The 25,630-nt window shown below is 35.4% G+C and overlaps 2 non-coding genes across 2 annotated transcripts; both read right to left on the reverse strand.

Moving 5' to 3' along the window:
- Positions 1–11,411: 11,411 nt before the first annotated feature.
- On the reverse strand, positions 11,412–11,519 carry LOC112730780 (small nucleolar RNA R71). The gene has a single exon (XR_003166590.1). It is a non-coding gene; the product is annotated as a small nucleolar RNA R71 (small nucleolar RNA).
- A 6,529-nt stretch (positions 11,520–18,048) lies between these two features.
- Positions 18,049–18,156, reverse strand: LOC112731145 (small nucleolar RNA R71). Its single transcript, XR_003166936.1, has one exon. It is a non-coding gene; the product is annotated as a small nucleolar RNA R71 (small nucleolar RNA).
- Between the last annotated feature and the right edge of the window lie 7,474 nt (positions 18,157–25,630).

Below are 25,630 nucleotides of genomic sequence, written 5' to 3' on the forward strand. Positions count from 1 at the left end.
AAAAAGCTAAAGTTTCTACATAAATATATGTTCTTAACTGAGTATGAATTAACCTTATAAATAAATTAAACATGTGTTTTAGAGGTTAGTAAGAGATTAAAGAAATATTAATTATATAATTAACCAGTATTTTACAATTTCTATATGGATACATGTTCGTCAGATTAAGCTTATAAATAAGTTAAACATGCACTTTAAGAGTAAATAATAGATTAAAAAAATATTAATTATATATTTGATGAGTAAAAAACATGTTCATGCTTATACTCTAAAGATTAATTATATAATTAACCAGTAAAAAATAATTTTTGCAATACTCTAAAAAGTTTATTTATAAGCTTATAAAGATAAAATTTCTATATAAATACATGTTTATACAGAAACAGAATTCATCGTATAAATATTATAGATTAAGCTTAAAAATAAATTAAACATGTGCTTTAGGAGTTGGTAATAAAAGCCAAAATTATTAATTATAATATTGAAAAATAAAAAACAATACAGTATTTTTTCACACAAGAGTTTATTGAGAAGCTTAAAAATACATGTTCGTAACTGTAATGGATTAAGCTTATAAATAATTATACATGTAATTTAGTTGTTAGTAATAGATTAAAATAAATATTAAATATATAATTGACCAGTAAAAATAATTTGGTATCTTTTAATCTATTGTTTATCTGTCTAAAAAAGCTAACATTTCTATATAAATACACTTAAGTGGTATAGATCAGGACAACGCAAGTTTTTCATGCTTAAAAACCCTCAATTATTTCCTTTATAACCTTAGTTACCTCTTCCTGTTTTCAACCTAAGATGAGTGATATTTTACCTAAGAGAGTACCCCTTCCATATCTCGACGACGACTTGGTGTGGATGATCTTTGTCAGGGCCGATTCCAAAACAGTAGGGAGAGCTCGATGCTGCAACAAGAAATGGAATGGTAAGCTATCAGCTCCATTTTTTGTCAGGAAGAACTTTATGCACAACAAAAACAAGAACAAGAGTGCGTTGATTGGCGTCGGTCATCCTCCTGTGGATGATAACTCAAGGTGGTTTATAAGAGCTGATGTTGAGAGCGGTATACAGCTAGATTTCAACATACCAATAGATATCAACAACTTTGGCTTTTATTCCTTAGTTAGGTTTGATCACGGTAATTTGTGCATCAGATTTTCACAAGGTGGAATGAACTCTAGCCTTCTTATCTGAAATCCTCTAACACATCAGAAGATTTTTGTTTCTGATGAGGCAAAGAGGCATTGCTGCCATGCTGTCTCACTCTATACATTTGGATACTCAGCTAACCATATTGAGTATTGCATAGTGCATGTATACAAGAGGCACTATACTGACCGAAATCTTTTGTGGAGCTTATACAACTCATTTGAGGCTGATTGGAATCATTCTGGTGTTTACACCAATAATGTGAAAAAATTGGGTCCTAAGTCAGTTGTTGACGAAAGGGTGGTATATTGGCTAGGGTGGGGAGGTGTGGACAATGTGGAACCAATATCCATTGTCACATTCAATTTACAAAAGAAAGTTTTTTATGAAGCATTAGTACCTGATGGTGTAGATCAACCTATCATACTCTTACTCATTTTAATGATAGTGTTGGTTTTATATCACCAAAAAATGTTGATTTCACCAGGCACATTATAATATGGCAACTGATCAGACATGGTCATGATGAGTTTGAATGGGTCAAAATGCTTCAGATATCTGGCATTAGCATACCTTACAACCCTTCTTTATTTGATGGTAGGGATATAATTTCAGTTATTGATGCTAAGAGCAATTATGGAGGGGCAAATGATTCTGAGATAATTGATATTCTTATTTCTAGGTTAAGATATAAGACAGCTAGAAGGGAATATCTCATCTACTGTACATGGCATGAAAATGTTTATGTTAAATCAGTCACCATGCACCTGCAAGGATTATATCCAGTTTAAAATAGAAACGCTACTAAGTCCATCACTATGGTCTACACTGAAGCACTTCCTTATTATCTTTTGTTCTTTTGAATTTAATGTTATGTTAGATGTAGTTACTCTTTACTGTGCCCTATAATGTACCCATGTTATAGTAGATTATTATGAAGTATCTACTTTAAGATCGTAGTGTAATTAGTTATTTAAGAAGTTATGTATTTTGTAATCCATCATATATTGGGCTTATCAGTGTGATGAACTAAACAAATTATGGAAGTTATTTTTATATCAATAGTACTTTGCATTGATTGCAATTCAATTACTATAAAAGAATTCAAGTAGGATAGAGTACAAGTTAACTAGGAAAAGGTGCAATTAAATTGAGCAACACATTCACATAGTAATTAAATAAAACCAAATTATTTCTCTGAGGAACAATAACAAGGTGGCTAACTTTGTACAACAATTAATATTTGGGATCATATAATTCTTTAATATAAGTTGAATAATTAGTTGAAGGAATAGCTAAGTTGGTAATCTAGGGGTTATTTTGAAAATATTATATAATTGTAGTAAATAAATAAATTTGTATTGCAAAACACAAAATTGTACCCTTACCATAACACCCTTCACATACATTCTGATCGATAAGGATTTTAATATATTATGAAATTTTAAAGATAGTTTCAAACTTTTAAGTGTTTACTATGAAAATAAATAGGAGTAACAAATATGCAAAAAATACGAACGGGCCAAAATAAAAAAAGGGTCATAATGAAAATATTAACTAATTACTTAGAAAAAAAAGCAAAGACTTAATTATATAACAAATTAAATTGTTAGAGATTTTTTGAATGAGTCCACATACATTGTTACATTAGATGATTATTATAATTAATTTCTACCATTTTCTTAGCTTCCCCTGCCTTTCAGTAATAATATAGTAATAAAAGTGTTGGTGCTACTTTTTGGTAGTATTCATTAACTATATCAATCTACTAAAAGTTTTATTTTATATAAATTCATGTCTAGACTAAAGTAATTATTATATTATGAAATTTTAAAGATAATTTCAATCTTTAAACCCCGTATAATAAGGTAGTACTAACCTTTATTATAGTTTTATATTGGATTAGTTCTTTAAGTTTATCTAATTTTAAAAGGGGGTAAAGTTATCTAATTTTTTATTCAATAAATATTTCGTATGAAGTCTGACACACGAAGACAAAATATACCTACATTCTATTGAAGGGTGTTGTATTTGCATCGGGATGCACATAGTAAACAAAGAAGAAATACAATAACATTAAATGCTAGAAAAATAAAAGGGAAAATCAAATGCCACACAAAGAACTAACACTCTAAAAGACTGTGCATCTGTCAACCAGAGACTACCAAGTTTTAATATATGTGAATACTCAACCACACTTTGGAGTTAGCCGTTTAGGTTATTGTCTCTCAAGGTATGTCAAAATCTTTGTGAACATATAGCTATATGCCATGATTGTTAGATTTCTTACATATGTTGATTAATAACAATATAGGCACCAATGGAGAAGACCAACCCTGTTTTAGCAAGAATCCAAAGAAGAAATATTATCGATGCAAAGAGGAAGAAACACAATACATCAGAACAATCTGAACAGCGCACTCAAGGCAACCTCTTCGGCAGATATGGTTAAACTCATGCACAACACCCACAGGCATTAAATTTTTCTGTTAAGATACCCTTGAGTCCAGCTGGAAATATTCATAAGTTAGAGGTTGAAAGTCTACAACTGATTCATCTTCCATAGAGGAGAGGTAATCTTTGGTGTAGGTGTATTGGAAAGATTTAGTTGAAACTCAAATTGTATCATAGAAAGATTTTAACATATCCATTTTGCACAGTCTATATGTAGAAGCTGAATGATTTGAAAATTAATTGCATATGATAAAAATATATTGAGTAATGTGGATCACAATGTGACAGGTTCAAAAAATAAAAGAAAGATGGATGTGTATTGCAGAAACAATGCATCCGCATCAGAAGAAACAAATTTCTGCGTCCAAACACCAAATCCAAATCAAGAACAAAGATTGATTGATACTACACAGACCACAGGTACATGTATGCATTAATCCATGATAAAACTTCCTTTGAATCCCATAATGTTGATCCCATAACAGTAATTTCTATTAAAAATTAATGAAACAGGGTACAGTACACCATCAAAGAGATCCTTCAAAAGAAAAGAAAACATCCCAGTTTCACCCAACAATGACTCAATCTCTTATGGTTAGTTGTTGTGTTATTGCATCTTAAATAAAAACAAGTAAGCAAGGTCATTAATGTAGGTACATTTAGGATAAGGTTTATATGTCGGCTTTTTATTTGTCCTTAGTGGATTCTATGTTGATTAGATACTTTAAACAAAGATGGCAATTAACCATATTAAAAGTGTATAAATGCATACCTAATGCTTTAAGTCCTCTTAGGATAGAGTTTGTCAAAGGTCAACAACTTAAAACTTGAATAAAGAATGATTAAGGGTCAACTACCTCAGGCATGTTTATTTCAAGGTAATTTCTAACCAAACCTCTCTTAGTTAACATGTAATTTACCCTCTATGATATATTAACTTATGATTGATTGATTATTTAATTTGATTAACTACACTTCTAAATTGCCAAAATTTAGAAATAATTAGTATTTCAACTATGATAGAGTCACTAAGTAAATTTGTTTAATGTTGTCTTATGTAATTTTTTTAAAAATATTAGCTCAATTTTGATTTTTCAAACAATTCTTCTTTTCTACATCATTTCTTGAAAAAAATTACACGAAAACATATTGATTAGACGGAGCCATAATATTAAGATAGAAATACAATTTTGGTTACGATAATGAATTGATGCAAAAAACTTCCATCACTTGAGTGTTATTATTCAAAAATATAAATAGTATGCCTATATCTCTATCACTCTACTTTTCTTTCTTTTATTTTCCCTATAGATAACATAGAAAGAAAAAAGTTTTAAAAATATTAAATCAGACAAATGTTTTTAAAAAATTAAACAAGAATTTAACATAAAGTTACAAACCATAGTTAAAATATTAATTTGGGTCAAATTTAAGCAATTTAAATTAACAGTGTAATTAATAACAAAAAAATATTAATCAATAAAAAATTAACATGTCACAGAGAATAAAGTATCTGTTAATTAAGAGAGAATTAGTTATTTGAAAAATTTATTTTATCACGGTTTAGAAATTTAGTTTAATTAACTTAATCTTAGAGCAGTAATGATTAATATTAATCATAATAAATAAAATTTATTTCTCCAATAATAATTGAATAAATTAGAGAAGGAAATCAACTCCCTATTTATGAGGGAATTGGGTAGAAAACACCTTATTGCAATTATTTATTGTTTGGTTGTTGTGTATATAGAATTAAAGTAATTTCATATTGAACTCTCAAACATTTACAGAACAAAGCAGGGAAGCACAAAGATCAAGGATACTGAAAATTCAAGACAAGAAAAAAATCATGCATAACAGCAATGAAAAAGGTATTAATTGATAATTAGCTCTAAAGGTCACATATCAGTTGTCTTTGTAATGATGAGTTCAGATGCGTGCTTTCATCATCTGACTATTTTAAATTTGATTTACGATAAATCTCATTCACAAATGAAGCTACTGAGAAATAATGGGGACATTACTTCTAACAAGACAGCGACATCTTTTGATACAAATACATCAAACTTACCCAATAAAACAGGAGAAGTCAGTTCACATAACATGATAAATGACACTGGAACTATGGCACGTGGGGTAACACAACCAAGTTTAAGCTCTCTCCATACGGGTGAGATTTTATTATAATACGATGTTGAAAGAGGATACGGATAAACTATTTGTAGACATTTTAGCCACTGCAATCATTGACTTATGAGGTTGTTATGTTTATACTCAGGATCAGCATGCAGTCAAAATGTGCCGTTAACACCGCTAAAACATAAGGATGAAACAGGTGATTTTTTGCTTATTTGCTTATACCAATAGTGAAGTGTGCTTTATACTAAACACACACAAGCTTACTTGGTACAACCTTTCAGCTAATTCGTACCTGCACATGGGTGATGCAATGTATGCGTGTGAACATTGTCATGCACTGTTTTGGTATGAGGAAAGAACAAGGAAGCACTACAACTCCACCGACCCAAAATTTTGTTGCAGAGGCGGTCATGTCGAAATACCCCACTTACAAGGTGCTCCTAAGGAACTATATGAGTTGTTGTATGGAGTAACAAACAAAAGCAAGCACTTTCTTGAGAATATTAGAACATATAATAATATGTTCCAATTCACATCAATGGGTGCAAAGATTGACAGAACAATAAATAAAACAAGAGGCCCACCAACATTTATTCTATGTGGTGAGAATTGTCATCTGATGGGTAGTCTTCTACCTACAGAAGGCAATCCAGCTAAATTTACACAGTTGTATGTGTTTGACACACAAAATGAAGGGTCAGAGATTCATTTGTCTTTTATCTCATGCAGGGCACCTTTTCTTTATACTAAGTAGTAAGCATAGTTTTTCCCCGAGTAATGCATGACCCATTCAATCTACGGATATCTATCTAATGCGACATGTTGCGATTCGTCTTTTTTGAAGAAATGGGCACAAAGCCGGACATTTAGTAATGGGATAGATATAGAACTAGAATTAGCTGCCAAAAGGACCCCATTTGTGGTTTAAGGCTAAGTTCATTCTTTGATATATCTCACTTGAGATGTAAGTTTACTAGTCTTCTAGTTGAGTTTCCCCTACCCCTGCATCTATCTCATTCGCTGAGATAGGTTTCATTCGAAGAGAGCGCGACCCGTTTTAGCTTCTTCTAATAAAGAAGTGAATACAGTTGTCTTGGAGAATGCTCTTTAAAATATAATATACATATCACCTTCTATTTAAAAGGAAATTCTACATGTTTTTGCTAGAATGGTACAAAATGAAATCCAAAATGATATTGGTGTTGAAAATTTTTGTTTGATTGTTGATAAAATTAAAGATGAATCTAAAAAAAAACAAATGACGCTTGTCGTAAGATTTGTTGATAAGCATAGATTTGTTAAAAAAATGCTAATAGAAGTTGTTCATGTCAAAAATACTACTTATGTTACTCTTAAACAAGAGATTTGTTTTGTATTATCTCGTCACAACCACAATATTGAAAATGTTCGAGGTCAAGGGAATGATGAAGTTAGTAATATGCATGGAGAGTGGAAGGGTGATGAGCGGATAATTTATACGCTTTTTGACATTGTTTTTAGTAGAATCTAGTTACTTTTAGGGATGTTTTCATTAGTTTTTATGTTAAATTCACATTTCTGGACTTTACTATGAGTTTGTGTGTTTTTCTGTGATTTCAGGTATTTTCTGGCTGAAATTGAGGGACTTGAGCAAAAATCAGATTCAGAGGTTGAAGAAGGACTGCTGATGCTGTTGGATTCTGACCTCCCTGCACTCAAAGTGGATTTTCTGGAGCTAAAGAACTCGAAATGGCGCGCTTCCAATTGCGTTGGAAAGTAGACATACAGGGCTTTCCAGAAATGTATAATAGTCCATACTTTGCCCAATTTTAGATGACGCAAACTGGCGTTTAACGCCAGCTCTCTACCCAATTCTGGCGTCCAGCGCCAGAAACAAGCTGCAAAGTGGAGTTCAACGCCCAAACTGGCACCAAAACTGGCGTTCAACTCCAGGAATGACCTCTACACGTGTAACACTCAATCTCAGCCCAAGCACACACCAAGTGGGCCCCGGAAGTGGATTTACGCATCAATTACTTACCTCTGTAAACCCTAGTAGCTAGTTTATTATAAATAGAACTTTTTATCATTGTATTCAGAGTCTTGGTTACTCCGGTTCCCCTCTGGGGCCGAGACCAATGAACTCCATTATCACTTATGTATTTTCAATGGTAGAGTTTCTACACTCCATAGATTAAGGTGTGGAGCTCTGTTGTTCCTCAAAGATTAATGCAAAGTACTACTGTTTTCTATTCAATTCATCTTATTTCGCTTCTAAGATATTCATTTGCACTTCAACCTGAATGTGATGAACGTGACAATCATCATCATTCCCTATGGACGCGTGCCACATTAGAATTGAATGAATATCTCTTAGATCTCTTAATCGGAATCTTCGTGGTGTAAGCTAGAATGATGGCGGCATTCAAGAGAATCCGGAAAGTCTAAACCTTGTCTGTGGTATTCCGAGTAGGATTCAATGATTGAATGACTGTGACGAGCTTCAAACTCGCGATTGCTGGGCGTAGTGACAGACGCAGAAGGATAGTAAATCCTATTCCAGCAGGATAGAGAACTGACAGATGAATAGCCGTGCCGTGACAGGGTGCGTTGACCATTTTCACTGAGAGGATAAGATGAAACCATTGACAAGGGTGATGCCTCCAGACGATTAGCCGTGCCGTGACAGGGCATTTGGATCATTTTCCCGAGAGAAGACCGAAAGTAGCCATTGACAATGGTGATGTATCACATAAAGCCAGCCATAGAAAGGAGTAAGACTGATTGGATGAAGGCAGCAGGAAAGCAAAGGTTCAGAGGAACGAAAGCATCTCTATTCGCTTATCTGAAATTCTCACCAATGATTTACATAAGTATTTCTATCCCTATTTTATTAATTATTTTCGAAAACCCCATTACTATTTTATATCTGCCTGACTGAGATTTACAAGGTGACCATAGCTTGCTTCATACTAACAATCTCCGTGGGATTCGACCCTTACTCACGTAAGGTATTACTTGGACGACCCAGTGCACTTGCTGGTTAGTTGTGCGAAGTTGTGAACCATGGTATTGGCATCATGTGTTTGGCGCCATTACCAGGGAAAGAAAGAGCGATGAATTTTACAGAATCAAAGTGTAATCACAATTTCTGCGCACCAAGTTTTTGGCGTCGTTGCCGGGGATTGTTCGAGTTTGGACAACTGACAGTTCATCTTGTTGCTCAGGTTAGGTAATTTTCTTTTTATTTTGTTTTCAAAAATTTTTCAAAAATCTTTCAAAAATTTCTCATCTGTTTTCGAAAAAAAATATAAAAATCTTTTCAAAAATATATTTTTCTTCGGAATTTTTAAGAATGAATTCTAGTGTTTCATGATGATTTGTTGAATCCTGGCTGGCTGTAAGCCATGTCTAATCTTTTGGACTGGGGTTTCAGCTTACCATCACAAAAGAAGAGATTCTCACACACTTAGTTGCTCTATACATGAAAAGTATCCATATCTGCTGAAGCTTGGTTGGCCATTGGCCATGTCTAGTGTTTTGGACTGGAGCTTTCATTGAAAGCTTGGCTGGCTAGTGAGCCATGTCTAATTCCTGGACTGAAGCTTTAGACTAACATGGCAAGATTCCTGGAATTCATATTAAAAATTTTGGAATCCTTATTTCTCTTTTTCACATTAATTTTCGAAAATTAAAAGAAAATACAAAAAAATTAGAAAATCATAAAAATCAAAAATATTTTTCTGTTTCTTGTTTGAGTCATGTGTCAAGTTATAAGTGTGGTGTCAATTGCATATGCATCTTGCATTTTTTCGAAAATTCATGCATTCATAGTGTTCTTCATGATCTTCAAGTTGTTCTTGGTAAGTCTTCTTGTTTGATCTTGATGTTTTCTTGTTTTGTGTTGTATGGTGTTTTTCATATGCATTTTTCGTTTGTTAGAGTCTACACATGAAAGATTTCTAAGTTTGGTGTCTTACATATTTTCTTTGCATATAAAAATTTTTCAAAAATGTGTTCTTGATGTTCGTCATGACCTTCAAAGTGTTCTTGGTGTTCATCTTGACATTCATAGCATTCTTGCATGCATTCATTGTTTTGATCCAAAATTTTCATGCATTGCATCATTTTCATGTTTTTCATAAAAATTCAAAAAATCAAAAAATATATCTTTCCCTTTTTCTCCTCATCAAATTCGAAAATTTGAATTGACTTTTTCAAAATTTTTTAAAATCAAGTTGTTTCTTATGAGTCAAATCAAATTTTCAATTTGAAAATCTTATGTTTCTCAAAATCTTTTTCAAAAATCAAATCTTTTTCATTTTTCTTAGTTATTTTCAAAAATTTTAAAAATATTTTTCAAAAATCTTTTTCTTATCTTTATCACATAATTTTCGAAAATAACAATAACAATTAATTTTTTGATTCAAAAATTTCAAGTTTGTTACTTACTTGTTAAGAAAGATTCAAACTTTGAGTTCTAGAATCATATTTTGTGATTTCTTGTGAATCAAGTCATTAATTGTGATTTTAAAAATCAAATCTTTTTCAAAACTAATTTCAATCATATCTTTTCAAAAATATCTTTTTATCTTATCTTTTTCAAAATCATATCTTTTTCAAAAATTTGATTTTAAAAATATCTTTTCTAACTTCTTATCTTCTTATCTTTTCAAAATTGATTTTCAAATTTGTTTCAACTAACTAACTAACTTTTTGTTTGTTTCTTATCTTTTTCAAAACCACCTAACTAACTCTCTCTGTCCAATTTTCGAAAATATCTCCCTCTTTTTTTCAAAAATTTCTTTTTTTTACTAATTATTTTATTTTTTTATTTTTAATTTTCGAAAATTACTAACCTTTTTCAAAAACTATTTTTGAAAATCACTAACTCTTTTTCAAAAAAATTAATTTTCGAAAATTCTCCTTCTCTCTCATCTCCTTCTATTTTATTTATTCATCTACTAACACTTCTTTTCATCTCACATCTCTGCTCCTATCATCACCTTTGTGTTTGGATTATCCATTCTTTTCTTCCACTCACCTAAGGGGATCTCTATACTGTGGTATAAAGGATCCCTATTATTATTATTATTATTATTATTATTATTATTTTTCTGTGCCCTCTTCTTTGTCATATGAGCAGGAGCAAGGACAAGAATATTCTGGTTGAAGCAGATCCTGAACCTGAAAGGACTCTGAAGAGAAAACTGAGAGAAGCTGAATTACAACAAACCAGCAAGCACCTGTCAGAAATTTTAGAATAGGAAGAGGAGATGGCAGTCGAAAATAATAATAATGCAAGGAGAATGCTTGGTGACTTTACTGCACCTAATTCCAATTTACATGGAAGAAGCATCTCCATTCCTACCATTGGAGCAAACAATTTTGAGCTGAAACCTCAGCTAGTTTCTCTGATGCAGCAGAACTGCAAGTTTCATGGACTTCCATCTGAAGATCCTTTTCAGTTCTTAACTGAATTCTTGCAGATCTGTGATACTGTTAAGACTAATAGAGTAGATTCTGAAGTCTACAGGCTCATGCTTTTCCCATTTGCTATAAGAGACAGAGCTAGAATCTGGTTGGACTCTCAACCCAGAGACAGCCTGAACTCTTGGGATAAGCTGGTCACGACTTTCTTAGCCAAGTTCTTTCCTCCTCAAAAGCTGAGCAAGCTTAGAGTGGATGTTCAAACCTTCAAACAAAAAGATGGTGAATCCCTCTATGAAGCTTGGGAAAGATACAAACAGTTGACCAAAAAGTGTCCTTCTGACATGCTTTCAGAATGGACCATCCTGGATATATTCTATGATGGTTTATCTGAGTTATCAAAGATGTCATTGGATACTTTTGCAGGTGGATCCATTCACCTAAAGAAAACGCCTGCAGAAGCTCAAGAACTCATTGACATAATTGCTAATAACCAGTTCATGTACACTTCTGAGAGGAATCCTGTGAGTAATGGGACGCCTATGAAGAAGGGAGTTCTTGAAGTTGATACTCTGAATGCCATATTGGCTCAGAACAAAATATTGACTCAGCAAGTCAATATGATTCTCAGAGTCTGAATGGAATGCAAGCTGCATCCAACAGTACTCAAGAGGCTTCTTATGCAGAAGAAGCTTATGATCCTGAAAACCCTGCAATAGCAGAAGTGAATTACTTAGGTGAACCTTATGGAAACACCTATAACTCATCATGGAGAAATCATCCAAATTTCTCATGGAAGGATCAAAGGCCTCAACAAGGCTTTAATAATGGTGGAAGAAACAGGTTTAGCAATAGCAAGCCTTTTCCATCATCCACTCAGCAACAGACAGAGAATTCTGAGCAGAATCCATCTAGCTTAGCAAACTTAGTCTCTGATCTATCCAAGGCCACTGTAAGTTTCATGAATGAAACAAGGTCTTCCATTAGAAATTTGGAAGCACAAGTGGGCCAGCTGAGTAAAAGGATCACTGAAATCCCTCCTAGTACTCTCCCAAGCAATACAGAAGAGAATCCAAAAGGAGAGTGCAAGGCCATTGACATAAGCACCATGGCCGAACCTGTAAGGGAAGGAGAGGACATGAATCCCAAGGGGGAAGACCTCCTGGGACGTCCAGTGATCAATAAGGAGTTTCCCTCTGAGGAACCAAAGGAATCTGAGACTCATCTAGAGACCATAGAGATTCCATTGAACCTCCTTATGCCATTCATGAGCTCTGATGAGTATTCCTCTTCTGAAGAAAATGAGGATGTTACTGAAGAGCAAACTGCCAAGTTTCTTGGTGCAATCATGAAGCTGAATGCCAAATTATTTGGTATTGAGGCTTGGGAAGATGAACCTCCCTTGTTCACCAATGAACTAAGTGATCTGGATCAACTGACATTGCCTCAGAAGAGACAGGATCCTGGAAAGTTCATAATACCTTGTACCATAGGCACCATGATCTTTAAGGCTCTGTGTGACCTTGGTTCAGGGATAAACCTCATGCCCCTCTCTGTAATAGAGAAACTGGGAATCTATGGGGTGCAAGCTGCTAGAATCTCATTAGAGATGTCAGATAATTCAAGAAAACAGGCTTATGGATAAGTAGAGGACGTATTAGTAAAGGTTGAAGGCCTTTACATCCCTGCTGATTTCATAGTCCTGGATACTGGAAAGAAAGAGGATGAATCCATCATCCTAGGAAGACCTTTCCTAGCCACAGCAAGAGCTGTGATTGATGTGGACAGAGGAGAATTGATCCTTCAATTAAATAAGGACAACCTTGTGTTTACTACTCAAGGATCTCTCTCTGCATCCATGGAGAGGAAGCAGAAAAAGCTTCTCTCAAAGCAGAGTCAACCAAAGCCCCCACAGTCAGACTCTAAGTTTGGTGTTGGGAGGCCACAACCAAACTCTAAGTTTGGTGTTGAACTCCCATATCCAAACTCTAAGTTTGGTGTTGGGGGAGTCTCAATAATGCTCTGAACATCTGTGAGGCTCCATGAGAGCCCACTGTCAAGCTATTGACATTAAAGAAGCGCTTGTTGGGAGGCAGCCCAATTTTTATTTATCTAACTATATTTTTCTTAGTTATATGTCTTTATAGGTTCATGATCATGTGGAGTCACAAAATAAATATAAAAATTGAAAACGGAATAAAAAACAACAGAAGAAAAATCACACCCTGGAGGAAGCATCTGTCTGGCGTTCAACGCCAGAACAGAGCATGGTTCTGGCGCTGAACGCCCAAAATGGGCAGTGTCTGGGCGCTGAACGCCCAAAATGGGCATCATCTGGGCGCTGAACGCCAGAATGGCACCGTGGAGAAAAGCTGGCACTGAACTCCCAGAACAAGCATGGTTCTGGCGTTCAACGCCAGAAATGGCCAGTAAATGGGCGTTGAACGCCCAAAATGGGCACCAACCTGGCGCTGAACGCCCAGAGTTGCGTGCAAAAGCATTTTGCATGCCTAATTTGGTTAAAGGGTGTAAATCCTTGAACACCTCAGGATCTGTGGACCCCACAGGATCCCCACCTACCTCCACTCACTTCTTCTCATCCCTCACCACTCTCTTTCACACAATCCCATAAACACTCTTCCCCAAAAACCCTTCACCAATCACCTCAATCTCTCTTCCCCATCACCTCTTCACCACTCACATCCATCCACTCTTCCCCACAAACCTACTGATGAGCGGATAATTTATACGCTTTTTGACATTGTTTTTAGTATGTTTTTAGTAGGATCTAGTTACTTTTAGGGATGTTTTCATTAGTTTTTATGTTAAATTCACATTTCTCGACTTTACTATAAGTTTGTGTGTTTTTCTGTGATTTCAGGTATTTTCTGGCTGAAATTGAGGGACTTGAGCAAAAATCAGATTCAGAGGTTGAAGAAGGACTGCTGATGCTGTTGGATTCTGACCTCCCTGCACTCAAAGTGGATTTTCTGGAGCTACAGAACTCGAAATGACGTGCTTCCAATTGCGTTGGAAAGTAGACATCCAGGGCTTTCCATCAATATATAATAGTCCATACTGTGCGCGAGTTTAGACGATGCAAACTGGCGTTCAACGCCAGCTCTCTGCCCAATTCTGGCGTCTAGCGCCAGAAACAAGTTGCAAAGTGGAGTTCAACGCCCAAACTGGCACCAAAACTGGCGTTCAACTCCAGGAATGACCTCTACACGTGTAACACTCAAGCTCAGCCCAAGCACACACCAAGTGGGCCCCGGAAGTGGATTTATGCATCAATTACTTACTTTTGTAAACCCTAGTGACTAGTTTATTATAAATAGAACTTTTTATCATTGTATTCAGAGTCTTGGTTACTCCGGTTCCCCTCTGGGGCCGAGACCAATGAACTCCATTATCACTTATGTATTTTCAACGGTAGAGTTTCTACACTCCATAGATTAAGGTGTGGAGCTCTGCTGTTCCTCAAAGATTAATGCAAAGTACTACTGTTTTCTATTCAATTCATCTTATTTCGCTTCTAAGATATTCATTCGCACTTCAACCTGAATGTGATGAACGTGACAATCATCATCATTCCCTATGGACGCGTGCCTGACAACCACTTTCGTTCTACATTAAATTGAATGAGTATCTCTTAGATCTCTTAATCGGAATCTTCGTGGTGTAAGCTAGAATGATGGAGGCATTCAAGAGAATCCGGAAGGTCTAAACCTTGTCTGTGGTATTCCGAGTAGGATTCAATGATTGAATGACTGTGACGAGCTTCAAACTCGTGATTGCTGGGCGTAGTGACAGACGCAAAAGGATAGTAAATTCTATTCCAGTATGATCGAGAACCGACAGATTAATAGCCGTGCCGTGACAGGGTGCGTTGACCATTTTCACTGAGAGGATATGATGTAACCATTGACAAGGGTGATGCCTCCAGACGATTAGCCGTGCCGTGACAGGGCATTTGGATCATTTTCCCGAGAGAAGACCGAAAGTAGCCATTGACAATGGTGATGCATTACATAAAGCCAGCCATGGAAAGGAGTAAGACTGATTGGATGAAGGCAGCAGGAAAGCAAGGGTTCAGAGAAACGAAAGCATCTCTATTCGCTTATCTGAAATTCTCACCAATGATTTACATAAGTATTTCTATCCCTATATTATTAATTATATTTGAAAACCCTATTACTATTTTATATCCGCCTGACTGAGATTTACAAGGTGACCATAGCTTGCTTCATACCAACAATCTCCGTGGGATTCGACCCTTACTCACGTAAGGTATTACTTGGACGACCCAGTGCACTTGCTGGTTAGTTGTGCGAAGTTGTGAACCATGGTATTGGCATCATGTGTTTGGCGCCATTACCAGGGAAAGAAAGAGTGATGAATTTTACATAATCAAAGTGTAATCACAATTTCTGCGCACCAAGTTTTTGGCACCGTTGCCGGGGATTGTTCGAGTTTGGACAACTGACGGTTCATCTTGTTGCTCAGATTAGGTAATTTTCTTTTTATTTTATTTTCAAAAATTTTTCTTTGTTTTCGTTTTTCTTCAAATAAATTTTCGAAAAAAATTTTAAAAATAAATGTTTTCAAAAATATATTTTTCTTCAGAATTTTTAAGAATGAATTCTAGTGTTTCATGAAACATGTTGAATCCTATCTGGCTGTAAAGCCATACCCAAACTGCTTTGGGATTGGTCTTCAACTAATCACTTCAATGCATGTAATGGCATACTAATGCTTGGTTGGCTATTAAGCCATGCTTGACCCTTTGATTGGAGCTTTAGACTAAAGAGCATAAGATTCCTGGAATTCATATTAAAAATTTTGGAATCCTTATTTTTGTTTTTTCAAATAATTTTCGAAAAAAATACAAAAAAATTTAGAAAATCATAAAAACCAAAAATATTTTTTGTGTTCTTGTTTGAGTCTTGAGTCATGTTATAAGTTTGGTGTCAATTGCATGTGCATCTTGCATTTTTCGAAATTCTCATGCATTCATAGTGTTCTTCATGATCTTCAAGTTGTTCTTGGGAAGTCTTGTTTGATCTTTACATTTGCATGTTTTGTGTCTTTTCTTGTTTTTCATATGCATTCTGGAATTCTTAGTGTCTAAGCATTAAAGAATTCTAAGTTTGGTGTCTTGCATGTTTTCTTTGCATTAAAAATTTTTCAAAAATATGTTCTTGATGTTCATCATGATCTTCATAGTGTTCTTGGTGTTCATCTTGACATTCATAGCATTCTTGCATGCATTCATTGTTTTGATCCATAACTTTCATGCATTGCATCATTTTTCTTGTTTTTCTCTCTCATCATAAAAATTCAAAAATCAAAAAAATATCTTTCCCTTTTTCTTCTCATAAATTTTGAAAATTAGATTTGACTTTTTCAAAAATTTTTAAAATCTAGTTGTTTTTATGAGTCAAATCAAATTTTCAATTTAAAATCTTATCTTCTTCAAAATCTTTTTCAAAAATCAAATCTTTTTCATTTTTCTTAGTTATTTTCGAAAATTTCAAAAATCTTTTTCAAAAATATTTTCCTTATCTTTATCACATGATTTTCGAAAATAACATCACCAATTAATGTTTTGATTCAAAAAATTTCAAGTTTGTTACTTGCTTGTTAAGAAAGATTCAAACTTTAAGTTATAGAATCATATCTTGTGATTTCTTATGAATCAAGTCATTAATTGTGATTTTAAAAATAAAATATTTTTCAAAACTAATTTCAAATCATATCTTTTCAAAAATATCTTCTTATCTTACCTTTTTCAAAAATTTGATTTAAAATATCCTTTCTAACTTCTTATCTTCTTATCTTTTCAAAATTTGTTTTAACTAACTAACTAACTTTTTGTTTGTTTCTTATCTTTTTCAAAATCACCTAACTAACTCTCTCTCTCTCTCATTTTCGAAAATATCTTCCCTCTTTTTCAAAATTTCTTTTTAATGAACTAATTATTTTAATCTTTGATTTTAAAAAAAAAAATCCAAAATTACTAACATTTTTCAAAAACCATTTTCGAAAATCACTAACTCTTTTTAAAATATGATTTTCGAAAATTCTCCCTCTCCCATCTTATTCTATTATTTATTTATCTACTAACATCTCTTCCTCACATCACCAAAAATCCGAACCCTCTCTCTCTCTGAGTTCAGATTTTCTTCTTCTTTTCTTCTACTAACACAAGGACCTCTATACTGTGGTATAAAGGATCCCTATTATTATTATTATTATTATTATTATTATTATTATTATTATTATTATTATTATTATTATTATTATTATTATTATTATTTCTGTGCCCTCTTCTTTGTCATATGAGCAGGAGCAAGGACAAGAATATTCTTGTTGAAGCAGATCCAAAACCTGAAAGGACTCTGAAAAGGAAACAAAAGAGAAGCTAAATTACAACAATCCAGAGATAACCTTTCAGAAATTTTTGAACAGGAAGAGGAGATGGCAGCCGAAAATAATAATAATAATGCAAGGAGGATGCTTGGTGACTTTACTGCACCTAATTCCAATTTACATGGAAGAAGCATCTCCATTCCTGCCATTGGAGCAAACAACTTTGAGCTGAAACCTCAGCTAGTTTCTCTGATGCAGCAGAACTGCAAGTTTCATGGACTTCCATCTGAAGATCCTTTTCAGTTCTTAACTGAATTCTTGCAGATATGTGATACTGTTAAGACTAATGGAGTAGATCCTGAAGTCTACAGGCTCATGCTTTTCCCTTTTGCTGTAAGAGACAGAGCTAGAATATGGTTGGACTCTCAACCCAGAGATAGCCTGAACTCTTGGGATAAGCTGGTCACGGCTTTCTTAGCCAAGTTCTTTCCTCCTCAAAAGCTGAGCAAGCTTAGAGCTGATGTTCAAACCTTCAGACAGAAAGAAGGTGAATCCCTCTATGAAGCTTGGAAAAGATACAAGCAGCTGACCAAAAAGTGTCCTTCTGATATGCTTTCAGAATGGACCATCCTGGATATATTCTATGATGGTTTATCTGAGCTATCAAAGATGTCATTGGATACTTCTACAGGTGGATCCATTCACCTAAAGAAAACGCCTGCAGAAGCTCAAGAACTCATTGACATGGTTGCTAATAACTAGTTTATGTACACTTCTGAGAGGAATCCTGTGAGTAATGAAACGCCCCTGAATGCCATATTGGCTCAGAATAAAATATTGACTCAGCAAGTCAATATGATTTCCCAGAGTCTGAATGGAATACAAGCTGCATCCAACAGTACTCAAGAGGCATCTTCTGAAGAAGAAGCTTATGATCCTGAGAACCCTGCAATAGCAGAGGTGAATTACTTAGGTGAACCTTATGGAAACACCTATAACTCATCATGGAGAAATCATCCAAATTTCTCATGGAAGGATCAAAAGCCTCAACAAGGCTTTAATAATGGTGGATGAAACAGGTTTAGCAATAGCAAGCCTTTTCCATCATCCACTCAGCAACAGACAGAGAATTCTGAGCAGAATCTATCTAGCTTAGCAAATTTAGTCTCTGATCTATCTAAGGCCACTGTGAGTTTCATGAATGAAACAAGGTCTTCCATTAGAAATTTGGAAGCACAAGTGGGCCAGCTGAGTAAAAGGATCACTGAAATCCCTCCTAGTACTCTCCCAAGCAATACAGAAGAGAATCCAAAAGGAGAGTGCAAGGCCATTGACATAAGCACCATGGACGAACCTGTAAGGGAAGGAGAGGACGTGAATCCCAAGGAGGAAGACCTCCTGGGACGTCCAGTGATCAATAAGGAGTTTCCCTCTGAGGAACCAAAGGAATCTGAGGCTCATCTAGAGACCATAGAGATTCCATTGAACCTCCTTATGTCCTTTATGAGCTCTGATGAGTATTCCTCTTCTGAAGAGAATGAGGATATTACTGAAGAGCAAACTGCCAAGTTTCTTGGTGCAATCATGAAGCTGAATGCCAAATTATTTGGTATTGAAACTTGGGAAGATGAACCTCCCTTGTTCACCAATGAACTAAGTGATCTGGATCAACTGACATTACCTCAGAAGAGACAGGATCCTGGAAAGTTCATAATACCTTGTACCATAGGCACCATGATCTTTAAGGCTCTGTGTGACCTTGGTTCAGGAATAAACCTCATGCCCCTCTCTGTAATAGAGAAACTGGGAATCTATGGGGTGTAAGCTGCTAGAATCTTATTAGAGATGGCAGATAATTCAAGAAAACAGGCTTATGGACAAGTAGAGGACGTATTAGTAAAGGTTGAAGGCCTTTACATCCCTGCTGATTTCATAGTCCTGGATACTGGAAAGGAAGAGGATGAATCCATCATCCTAGGAAGACCTTTCCTAGCCACAGCAAGAGCTGTGATTGATGTGGACAGAGGAGAATTGATCCTTCAATTAAATAAGGACAACCTTGTGTTTACAACTCAAGGATCTCTCTCTGCATCCATGGAGAGGAAGCAGAAAAAGCTTCTCTCAAAGCAGAGTCAACCAAAGCCCCCACAGTCAGACTCTAAGTTTGGTGTTTGGAGGCCACAACCAAACTCTAAGTTTGGTGTTGAACTCCCATATCCAAACTCTAAGTTTGGTGTTGGGGGAGTCTCAACAATGCTCTGAACATCTGTGAGGCTCCATGAGAGCCCACTATCAAGCTATTGACATTAAAGAAGCACTTGTTGGGAGGCAACCCAATTTCTATTTATCTAACTATATTTTTCTTAGTTATATGTCTTTATAGGTTCATGATCATGAGGAGTCACAAAATAAATATAAAAACTGAAAACGGAATCAAAAACAGCAGAAGAAAAATCACACCCTGGAGGAAGCATCTGCCTGGCGTTCAACGCCAGAACAGAGCATGGTTCTGGCGCTGAACGCCCAAAATGGGCATCATCTGGGCGCTGAACGCCAGAATTGCACCCTGGAGAGGAGCTGGCGCTGAACGCCCTGAACAAGCATGGTTCTGGCGTTCAACGCCAGAAATGGGCAACAAATGGGCGTTGAACGCCCAAAATGGGCACCAACCTGGCGCTGAACGCCCAGAGTTGTGTGCAAGGGCATTTTGCATGCCTAATTTGGTGCAAGAGTGTAAATCCTTGAACACCTCAGGATCTGTGGACCCCACAGGATCCCTACCTACCTCACCCTCTCTCTCTCTATTCATGATCATCCCTTCTGTTTTCCATTTACCACTCACACCCATACACCCACCTACCTTCAAATCTCAATATCTCTTTCCCACCCAATCCCTCCCATATGGCCGAATACACACATCCCTCCATCTCCTCCGTATCTTCTTCTTCTTCTTCTATTCTTTCTTCTTTTGCTCGAGGGCGAGCAACATTCTAAGTTTGGTGTGGTAAAAGCATAGCTTTTTTGTTTTTCCATAACCATTAATGGCACCTAAGGCCAGAGAAACCTCAAGAAAGAGAAAAGGGAAGGCAATTGCTTCCACCTCTGAGCCATGGGAGATGGAAAGATTCATCTCACAAGCCCATCACTAAGAAAAGGATGGAGCAAACAAGAGAGCACATTCATGGATCTCAACAGGCACATGAAGAAGCTCATCATCAAGAAACTCCTGAGATACCTCAAGGGATGCACTGTCCTCCACAGAATTTTTGGGAGCAAATCAACACCTCCCTAGGAGAATTAAGTTCCAACATGGGACAATTAAGGGTGGAACATCAAGAGCACTCCATCATCCTTCATGAAATAAGAGAAGATCAAAAAGCAATGAAGGAGGAGCAACAAAGACAAGGAAGAGACATAGAAGAGCTCAAGGACATCATTGGTTCCTCAAGAAGGAAACGCCACCATCACTAAGGTGGATTCATTCCTTGTTCTTATTTCTTCTGTTTTTCGTTTTCTATGTTATGTGCTTATCTATGTTTGTGTCTTCATTACATGATCATTAATAGTTAGTAACTATGTCTTAAAGTTATGAATGTCCTATGAATCCATCATCTCTCTTAATTGAAAAATGTTTTAATTCAAAAGAACAAGAAGTACATGAGTTACGAATTTATCCTTGAAATTAGCTTAATTATATTGATGTGGTGACAATGCTTCTTGTTCTCTGAATGTATGCTTGAACAGTGTATATGTCTTTTGAAGTTGTTGTTTAAGAATGTTAAATATGTTGGCTCTTGAAAGAATGATGACAAGGCGACATGTTATTTGATAATCTAAAAAATCATAAAAATGATTCTTGAAGCAAGAAAAAGCAGCAAAGAACAAAGCTTGCAGAAAAAAAAATAGGCGAAAAAAAATAGAAAGAAAAAGAAAAAGCAAGCAGAAAAAAGCCAATAACCCTTAAAACCAAAAGGCAAGGGCAAATAAAAAGGATCCCAAGGCTTTGAGCATCAGTGGATAGGAGGGCCTAAAGGAATAAAATCCTGGTCTAAGCGGCTAAACCAAGCTGTCCCTAACCATGTGCTTGTGGCGTGTAGGTGTCAAGTGAAAACTTGAGACTGAGCGGTTAAAGTCAAGGTCCAAAGCAAAAGAAGAGTGTGCTTAAGAACCCTGGACACCTCTAATTGGGGACTTTAGCAAAGCTGAGTCACAATCTGAAAAGGTTCACCCAATTATGTGTCTGTGGCATTTATGTATCCGGTGGTAATACTGGAAAACAAAGTGCTTAGGGCCACGGCCAAGACTCATAAAGAAGCTGTGTTCAAGAATCATCATACTGAACTAGGAGAATCAATAACACTATCTGAACTCTGAGTTCCTATAGATGCCAATCATTCTGAACCTCAATGGATAAAGTGAGATGCCAAAACAATTCAAGAGGCAAAAAGCTACAAGTCCCGCTCATCTGATTAGAGCTATGTTTCATTGATAGTTTTGAATTTATAGTATATTCTCTTCTTTTTATCCTATTTGATTTTCAGTTGCTTGGGGACAAGCAACAATTTAAGTTTGGTGTTGTGATGAGCGGATAATTTATACGCTTTTTGACATTGTTTTTAGTATGTTTTTAGTAGGATCTAGTTACTTTTAGGGATATTTTCATTAGTTTTTATGTTAAATTCACATTTCTGGACTTTATTATGAGTTTGTGTGTTTTTCTGTGATTTCAGGTATTTTCTGGCTGAAATTGAGGGACTTGAGCAAAAATCAGATTCAGAGGTTGAAGAAGGACTGCTGATGCTGTTGGATTCTGACCTCCCTGCACTCAAAGTGGATTTTCTGGAGCTACAGAACTCGAAATGGCATGCTTCCAATTGCGTTGGAAAGTAGACATCCAGAGCTTTCCAGCAATATATAATAGTCTATACTTTGCCCGAGTTTAGATGACGCAAACTGGCGTTCAACGCCAGCTCTCTGCCCAATTCTGGCGTCCAGCGCCAGAAACAAGTTGCAAAGTGGAGTTCAACGCCCAAACTGGCACCAAAACTGGCGTTCAACTCCAGGAATGACCTCTACACGTGTAACACTCAAGCTCAGCCCAAGCACACACCAAGTGGGTCCTGGAAGTGGATTTATGCATCAATTACTTACTTCTGTAAACCCTAGTGACTAGTTTATTATAAATAGAACTTTTTATCATTGTATTCAGAGTCTTGGTTACTCCGGTTCCCCTCTGGGGCCGAGACCAATGAACTCCATTATCACTTATGTATTTTCAACGGTAGAGTTTCTACACTCCATAGATTAAGGTGTGGAGCTCTGCTGTTCCTCAAAGATTAATGCAAAGTACTACTGTTTTCTATTCAATTCATCTTATTTCGCTTCTAAGATATTCATTCGCACTTCAACCTGAATGTGATGAACGTGACAATCATCATCATTCCCTATGGACGCGTGCCTGACAACCACTTCCGTTCTACATTAGATTGAATGAGTATCTCTTAGATCTCTTAATCGGAATCTTCGTGGTGTAAGCTAGAATGATGGCGGCATTCAAGAGAATCCGGAAGGTCTAAACCTTGTCTGTGGTATTCCGAGTATGATTCAATGATTGAATGACTGTGACGAGTTTCAAACTCGCGATTGCTGGGCGTAGTGACAGACGCAAAAGGATAGTAAATCCTATTCCAGTATGATCGAGAACCGACAGATGAATAGTCGTGCCGTGACAGGGTGCGTTGACCATTTTCACTGAGAGGATAGGATGTAACCATTGACAAGGGTGATGCCTCCAGACGATTAGCCGTGCCGTGACAGGGCATTTGGATCATTTTCCCGAGAGAAGACCGAAAGTAGCCATTGACAATGGTGATGCATTACATAAAGCCAGCCATGGAAAGGAGTAAGACTGATTGGATGAAGGCAGCAGGAAAGCAAGGGTTCAGAGGAACGAAAGCATCTCTATTCGCTTATCTGAAATTCTCACCAATGATTTACATAAGTATTTCTATCCCTATATTATTAATTATTTTCGAAAACCTTATTACTATTTTATATCTGCCTGACTGAGATTTACAAGGTGACCATAGCTTGCTTTATACCAACAATCTCCGTGGGATTCGACCCTTACTCACGTAAGGTATTACTTGGACGACCCAGTGCACTTGCTGGTTAGTTGTGCGAAGTTGTGAACCATGGTATTGGCATCATGTGTTTGGCGCCATTACCAGGGAAAGAAAGAGCGATGAATTTTACAGAATCAAAGTGTAATCACAATTTCTGCGCACCAAAGGGGTTACAAACTTTAATTATTCAAGAGTGCCCTTGTGCATATTTTGTTCAATACGTTGCTCATCAATTACAGTTAGCTCTTGCTACGACTAAAAAAGTTGTTAATATTCATGGATTTTTTTCAAAGTTTGACTAATATTGTCAGTGTTGTGTGTTCTTTTTGCAAATAAATTACAATCTGCTTATGCAACTAAAATTGTCCACTTAGTTACAACTAATCAAATTGAAGCATGAAGAAAAACTAATTAAATTGACACATTAAAAAGGTCTGGAAATATTAGATAGAGCTCTCACTTCAACTTAATTTGTAGACTTTTGCATATGTTCGGAGCAACAACTATAATTTTTAAAGATTTGACTACTAGCGGATCTACATATTTTCAACGTGGTAATGTTATTTATGCTCTTAACTCTTTATTATTATTTGATCTTATTTTCATTTTGCATATGATAAAAGAAATAATTGGAGTCACTAATTGACTTTGTCAACCATTGCAACAAAAAATCCATGACATTAAATGCTATGAATCTGATTTCTAACACAAAGTCATTGATTCAACAATCAAGAGATGGTAATTGGGAGTACTTTTGGAGAAAATTTTTCTACAATAATCAAGTACTTTTTTAGTGACATAAATTGATCTCGTCGTAAAAAAGATATTGTCACTATTGAACACCATTATCATGTTGACGTTTTTACTAGTGTGATAAAATTTTAATTGAAAGAGCTAAATAATAGATTTAATGAGAAAGCAATCGAGCTCTTCATATTAAGTATTAAGGGTGTTCAAGATCCGGCTTGGCCCAAAATTTGACTCGGACCAGAGATATATTTTGTTGGGTTTAGGTTTGCTATTTTTACCAGATACTATTTTTGGATCGGGTTCATATCATGCTTCAAATCACCTAAATTGCCCGGAGTCGTGTTTTGTTATTAAAATATATATTTTTATGCTTTAATTAATATTTTTTTATATTTTATAGTATCGTTTTAGCTTTAAGATAATTTATTTTGTTATAAATATAATGTAACATTTGTTAAATTCAATTTTAAAAGTCAAATTTTATTAATTTTTTATATAAAATTTATATTTTGTATAAACTAATTTTATATTGGATTGATCCAATTTAACCTAGTTTATTTCGAGTCAATTTAGGGTCGGGTCAAAATAGACCCTGTGAGATATTAAGACCAGGTTCGAATCTAACTAAACTCAGTTCTATAACACCCATACTATCAGAATGTCATGCTCCCGGCTGCACCACTCTGATAGTGAGAAGTATTACGACGACTTCATATATTTAATAATAAAATATAGAAACCTTTGACTCGAAAGCATATCGCTGTTTTCTTTTTAATAAACAGGAAATACTTTTCAACTAAAAAATAAATAAGCATATACATATATACAAAACTTATTGCATTAGTAGCTTATAAAGATAATATACATATAAAATATACAACTCCTATTCCTCTTACAAAATTATAATAACAAAGGCAAGGGAAGAAAAACTATCTAACTAAAACAACATCGTATAAACAAAACACAATAAAACTCTTCATAATGCTCCTTCATCCGATTCCTGAAAAGGTAAAGCTCTAGGGGGTGAGAACCCAACTACATGGTTTCACCTCGGATTTCCAGAATTGTCATAAGAGGACACGTATAAAAAAAAGAATATAATTTAAAAACAGTGATTTTCATTCGTCTTATGAATCTTTTCAAATATCACAACATTTATTTATCCAAACTTAACATTTACACCATACTTATAAGAATTCCAAATAAATTACTTT

Source organism: Arachis hypogaea, chromosome 12, assembly GCF_003086295.3.
Source record: "Arachis hypogaea cultivar Tifrunner chromosome 12, arahy.Tifrunner.gnm2.J5K5, whole genome shotgun sequence".
NCBI classification, from domain to species: Eukaryota; Viridiplantae; Streptophyta; class Magnoliopsida; order Fabales; family Fabaceae; genus Arachis; species Arachis hypogaea.